This window comes from Arachis duranensis, chromosome 3, assembly GCF_000817695.3.
Source record: "Arachis duranensis cultivar V14167 chromosome 3, aradu.V14167.gnm2.J7QH, whole genome shotgun sequence".
In the NCBI taxonomy this organism is placed as follows: Eukaryota; Viridiplantae; Streptophyta; class Magnoliopsida; order Fabales; family Fabaceae; genus Arachis; species Arachis duranensis.
This window is the reverse complement of record NC_029774.3, coordinates 46,326,550-46,332,349: the sequence shown is the minus strand read 5'-3', so window position 1 is coordinate 46,332,349 and position 5,800 is coordinate 46,326,550. Positions and strand designations below refer to the sequence as shown.

General features: G+C 37.7%; 1 long non-coding RNA gene across 2 annotated transcripts in view; it reads right to left on the bottom strand.

The window, feature by feature from the left end:
• The window catches only part of LOC127745544 (uncharacterized), an 8,194-nt gene extending 6,119 nt beyond the window's left edge, over positions 1-2,075 (bottom strand). The window contains exons 1-2 of one of the 2 annotated variants that reach the window (XR_008006711.1): positions 1,920-2,075; positions 1,775-1,829 (exon numbers count right to left, since the gene is read on the bottom strand). This is a non-coding gene — a long non-coding RNA (uncharacterized LOC127745544). The remainder of the gene's footprint in view (positions 1-1,774; positions 1,830-1,919) is intronic. The other variant, XR_008006712.1, reaches the window with a different exon arrangement.
• Between the last annotated feature and the right edge of the window lie 3,725 nt (positions 2,076-5,800).

Sequence of the window (5,800 nt, the reverse complement as noted above, 5' to 3'; positions counted from 1 at the left end):
TGTCGGTTATAGAGCCAACCCGACAAGTCCTGGTAGCTAACCATTGGACTGTCCCTCTGTCATGCATCCCCAACTCGAGTTATACTCGTCATAAACTTGATCATAATCATGATCTATATCCATCACCCTCACTGGTGAATATTTACGGGGGCGAGCTCATCCGGGTCTTTCACAGTGCCCGGCCACACTTATGACATAGGGTCAAAAGAGCTTCGAGTCTCAACCTGGAGCACGTGGTGGCTAGCCACTGCTACTACCCAGGGAAACTCGTATCTCCGATAGTGGGAGTGCAAATCACAATTATCAATAATTCAGCATAAACATGCATGAATTCTCATCCATGGATCAACATCCATATCAGCCATCCGGCTCACGGTTCAGTCCAGAACCAGCCAATATTCATATCATACACAGCCTTTCCGGCTCACGGTTCAATCCAGAACCAGCCAATATTCATAAACAATTACGGCCCTTCGGCCAATGGCATACAAGCACTTCTACCACCATCCTCCACATCTCACATAATCATCAATGATCCTCATTGATCATTCATTTTCCCCTTGCTTCACTCGCAAGTTACCACATTCACTAGCCTTTCTTCTCATAGCTAGACATATCATAATGATTTAAGATATAAGTGGTGACATTGGAGGCTTAGAAGTATGAAATTTGGCTTTTAAAACTCAAAAATCAACTTTGGGATGAAAACAGGTCCTCGCGCACGCGCACTCCACGCGCACGCGCGGATGGCCTCAAAAACTCATCGACGCGTAAGCATCATGCACGCTAACGCGTGGATTAAAAATTTGCCAATCGGCGCGCACGCGTCAACCACACGTACGCGTGGGTGTTCTCGTGCCCCAGGCACAACACTGGCACAGTTCTGGCATAACTCTCTGGAAAATGGCTGGGCATTGGGTGCAGCACAATCGGCGCGCCCGCGCACATCACGCACACGCGTGGATGGCATTTTTGGGAAGAACGGCGCGCACGCGCCAAGTGCGCCCACGCGCAAGGGGTCATTCTGCTAAAAATTTTCTAAGTTAAAAGCTGCAGAATTCACCAATTTAAACCCCAATCTTCCAACGGACATAACTTTCTCATTTTAAATCATTTTTCACCCGTTCTTCGAACGGCATGGACTCCCCAGATCCAATTTCATTTCTAAATAGATTTGGCACAAAACAGAGATCCGTAGTCCAAGTTATGTCCCGTCAAAGTATGCCCAAAAACCATATTTTCATACAAAACCACAATATGCCATTTTCAAAACAAGCCATTTTCAACTCTTTTCAAAACCAATTAAGACATGCCAATTTCATCCCTTCCTTTGAAATCAATCAATATATATCAAATTCAACATCAAGCCTCCTCAACTCACACATTGACACATTACCACAATTTACAAAAATCACTATCCCATCATTTTAACCCACTTCACCCAAGTGGCTCAAACTCAAACATATTGACATATCATATACTCTTCCTCATGCCAAATCTCAACAACACCAATTCCAAATAATCATCATTGTACACAATCAACATCATACTCACCATAAACATGGTTCAACCCACAATTCAACCATAACCAATCATCAAGCATATATCACAACATGCATACTTCTCATACCTCTTTCCAAGCTTTTCAAAGTCACCAATCAAGCTCCAATATCCACACATACACAACCTAAGCCACAACCATCATACCCATACAAAACATCTCAAAACCCAAACATCATAAAATCACAAATCACACTAGGGTTGAGAATCTTACCACACCCAAGGTCCAAGGAGACAAGATTAACCTTCTCCTTCAAGAGAGTTGGGTCCTATAACATCAAAGAATCCAAAATCTCAACATTTCACTCATGAAACTCGAAAATAAGGGCTGGAATTTCGAACAGCAACACGTGGCTTACCTCAAGATTGATTGTATGGGTTTTGTAGAGCTCTCCGCGGTGAACGCGTGGCCGCAAACGGAGCGGCAATCGGAGCTCTAGATCAAAAGTTATGGTGGTTTGAAGATTAAGTGAGGGAAAGAACTTGAGAGAGAGTTCTCCCCTCCATGGCCTCCATTTTCAGCATGTGAGTGTGTTTAGTGAGGAGAGAGAATGCTGAAAACTAGGATTTTGGTTTAGTTATGTTGGGCCAAGGGCCCACTTTGGGTCCAGTTGGCCCGGTTTGGCCCGTTCGGTCCAATCTTGGTCCGAATTCTAAAAAATTGGTACCGAAATTCTCGTCTCAATCTCCTCTATCATATTTAGCCACAAAAATCACATTTTGGGCTTTCTAGAATAAATTCTCATTTATGAGTTAATTAGCCGTTAATTAACCGGGTTTTACATCAAAAATATCAATTACCTATTAGGAATTTGTATAATGCTCACAGGCATGGTTGGAACTTGGGAATTTATAGTTTTCCAAGATAACAATTAGCTCTAATAAAATGAATATAGAATAATTAAAATATCACTTAAAGTTTTAGCGGCAATAACAATGGCAACTATAAGTAAATAATGTTATAATTTTTTAATTACTTTTAATAACTATATAAATTGTCAAAAAAAGTCACAAAAAGTTATAATTTTTAGCAGCCATTAAAAAGGTCTTTACCGGCAATTGTATAATTGCAACAAAAGTTATAATTTTTAATGGCCATTAAAAAGGTCTTTACCGGCAATTGTATAATTGCCGCTAAAACCTTTTAACGACAAAGCATTAGATGGCTAATGTCTAATTGCCGGTAAATGTATTAGCGGTTATTTTTATTACCGCTAAAAGTAAAATAAATGACTGCTAAAAGTGATTTTTCTAGTAGTAGCATATGAAATAATTTCAATGGAGAGGTGACGGGAATTGGAAGTGGCTATGGAAACTTTCCATTCTGAAAAATGTTAGATTTTTCTTTTGGCTTGCATTGCATGATGCCATTCCCACTAATGTCTTCCATCATAAAAGGAGTTTAGCAGTAAGTGACCTTTGTAATAAATAAGGTCACGAGCTTGAATCTGTGTTACATTGTCTTCGGGATTGTTCCACTGCTCGTCATGTATGGAATTCTTTAGATCCTTCTATTGTTGAACATGTTAATGCTTTTTACTTTCAATATTGGATTACTAGCGTTATTAATGGTAAAGAGGAAGTAGTGGCGGCTGGAATTTAGTGGATTTGGCGGAATAGATATAATGATTTATTCAACCAAATGAACCTTGGATTAAGAGAAAAATCTCTTGCTTTGCGAGAACCTTGGTGAATGAGTTGAAAAGGGTGAAGGATAGAAACTTTTGGGATTACGCAATCCAGAATTTTTGGTGGTAGCCACCCTCCTCTCCCTTCTCCCCTCCTCCCTCCAAGAATGTTCTTAAGGTCAACTGTAATGTTAGTATTTTTTCAGACTCTCTTGTTACAGGCTTTAGATGTGTTATTTGTATTTATTATGACACCTGGATTCTAGGTATACGAGAGATTTAAATAGTAATAACCTATGTGTATTGAGTGTTCTATTAAAAAAAATTGAATTTATTAATAGAATCTTTGCATATGACATTTCTTTATGAAAAAAACTACCGTATATTGATTCACCTCCTCAATTATATAAGTGTTTAATCTCGTTAATGAGAATGTTGTTAGTCATAATTTTCTATAAAACGAAAGATTTTAACAACTGTTAAACTTATATAATGAAGACGTTATTCATCATTCTATTTCAAAGAGCATAAAAATTCTCACAGCCGTTAATATGTTATAATTTTAAATTATTTTGATATTTTTAATTAATATTTATATTTGTGTATTTTAACTGATTCTAATATGATTAGTTAAAAGTCTTATTTAAAAATTTGTTTAATTTTTTCATTTTTTATTTTATTTTTTATTTTACATTAATCAATATGTAAAATTATAAGTTGCATAATAAAATTTGAGAAAATATTTTTAACGTAACATCTATAATTTTACATTCATAAGATCTAAAATTTCATATTCATATCATAAATGATTTTATACATATAATTTTATAATATCTATAAATACATACACATAACATCTAAAATTAGGTATTGATGCACAAAAACTTGTCTCTCAACAAATTTCTCTTCGCCAAGTATTTCGAATTGTCGTCAAGTAAAAACTCACAATAGAGTGAGGTCGAATCCCACAGTGATTGATTGGTCAAGCAACTTTAGTTGGAAAGATGTGCTAATTGAGCTAACAGAAATTGAGTTGAGAATTACAGAAAATTAAATAGCGGGAAAGTAAAATGCAGAAAGTAAATTGCAGAATCTTAAATAAAGATTTGGGGAAATGAGCATAAAGATAAATGGCATAAAGTAAAGAGAATGGGTAAGATCAGAAATGAGAGATTCATTGGGCTTAGGAGATGTTGCATTCTCCGGATCAAATTCATTCTCATCTCTTCCTCAATCAATGCATTCATTGATCTCCTTGGCAATCTTAGGTGATTGGATCCCAATTCCTTGGCAACCCAATCACTCTAAGCTTGAACAATTGCCGAATTCCTTGATTTAATTGCCCATGGGAAGAGATGAAGTATGGTCACTAATTATACCACATGTATTTCCAAATCAAAGTGTTGGGAGGATTACATGTCACTATATCCATCCAAACCCCAATTTGGTCCAACATGAGAAAGCATTTCTAGCATGATCTCCTCATCCCTTTTCTTTGGCTCAGAGAAGATCCAATTATGGAGAGTTTCTTTTCCAAGACAACTAACCAATTGAATTAAGATCGAAAGCTTTCTAGTAAATCAAGAGAAAAGAAAGAGGAAGAAGAATGAAAACTATAATTGATCCATCAAATTACAACAGAGCTCCCTAACCCAATGAAAGGGGATTTAGTTGTTCATAGCTCTGGAAATGGAAATGAAAAATGGTAGAAAAGAGTACATTCTTCAGTAACTAGAAAAGTGCAGAAAAGTAAATATACAAGGTGTAGTTCTCCAAATTGCCAAGCTCCTTTCTAGTTCAAAACTACTCCTATATATACTACTCTTCTTGATCTTCTAGTTAGTTCTTTAAGTCTTGGATATGGGCCTTTGATCTTGAGTTGAAGCAGTTACAATCTTTAGTCGACTCAGCTTTGCTTGCAGAAAAGTGTGAGTTAGGCATGGACGTTAGTTAGGACGTTAGTGGTGTTAACATTAAGTGAAAATGTGGGTTTGAGAACGTTAGTGACAATCACCTTTTCCACTAACATTCCAACCCACGAATGATCCACGTTAACTTCAACGTTGGTGGCACTAACTTCAACGTTAACATTCCAACCCTCTTGGTCCTTCGCAAACGTTATTGGCGTTCACCTTTTTCAATAATGTTGGCTCTTGCATCTTCTCCCCACGTTAGAGTTCATGTTAGTGTAACTAATGTGACCTTTAACATGGGCATGCCTAAGCTTCGAGAGCATTAGTGACACTTACCTTTGTCACTAACGCTCCAAACGCCCCTCCTTCTCACGTTAGAGTTCACGTTAGTTGGATTAATGTGACCACTAACGTGGTGGTGATTGCCATCTCCAACGTTCGTGACAAAGGTGAGTGTCACTAACATTGACCCATCATGCTTAGCTCCACGTTACTCTTCACATTAGTGGTCTTAACGTGACCACTAACGTGGGCACTCTTGGCTTAGTCCAACGTTAGTGACAAAGGTGAGTGTCACTAACATTGGCGATTGCTTCCTCCTCCCACGTTAGCGTTCACGTTAATTGGATTAACGTGACTCTTAACGTGGCTAAATGTTCCCTTGTGGAAAGTTAGTGGCATTCACTTTTACCACTAACG